Source organism: Lepidothrix coronata, unplaced genomic scaffold (assembly GCF_001604755.1).
Source record: "Lepidothrix coronata isolate B3197 unplaced genomic scaffold, Lepidothrix_coronata-1.0 Scaffold41, whole genome shotgun sequence".
Lineage (NCBI taxonomy): Eukaryota > Metazoa > Chordata > Aves > Passeriformes > Pipridae > Lepidothrix > Lepidothrix coronata.
The window spans coordinates 397,621-398,210 of record NW_016690221.1 but is presented as its reverse complement, the minus strand read 5'-3'; positions in this window follow the sequence as shown (position 1 = coordinate 398,210).

Below are 590 nucleotides of genomic sequence, written 5' to 3'. Positions count from 1 at the left end.
TCTCCCGCCTTATCCAGCTTTGAACACTCAGGGATGGGGCATCCACGACCTCCCTGGGCAACCTGTTCCAGTGCCTCACCACCATCGTAGTGAAGAATTCCTTCTGTATATCTAACCTATATTTTCCCGTTCAGTTTGAACCCATTACTACTTGTTCTATGACTACAGCTCCCCTCTCCAGCTTCCCTGTAGCCTTCTCAGACACTGGAAAGTGCTATAAGGTCTCCCACCGTTCTCTTCTCCACGCTGGACCTGCCCAACTTTTTTTTTCCCAAAGCCCGGAGCCCCCGCACGCTCATCCGCTGAGCCCCGGGGACATCCCGTGGCGCGAAGCGGAACTGCAGCGGCACCGGCGGGCGGGGACAGAGGGGGGTGTGACCCCTGTGGCCACCGCGACAGGGCAGTGGTAGTCGCGGGCGACTCGGGGACGGCGGGGACTCGCCCGAGCCGGGGCACCCCCGGGTGGGCTCCGGGTCACCCATCCAGGCTCGGACCGCGGCGGGCCCTGCTTAGCTTCGCAACGCGGACCACGGGGCCGCCGGGCGCGCGCAGGCGCGGCGGGCGTACGGCGGCCGGGAGGGCGCAGGCGC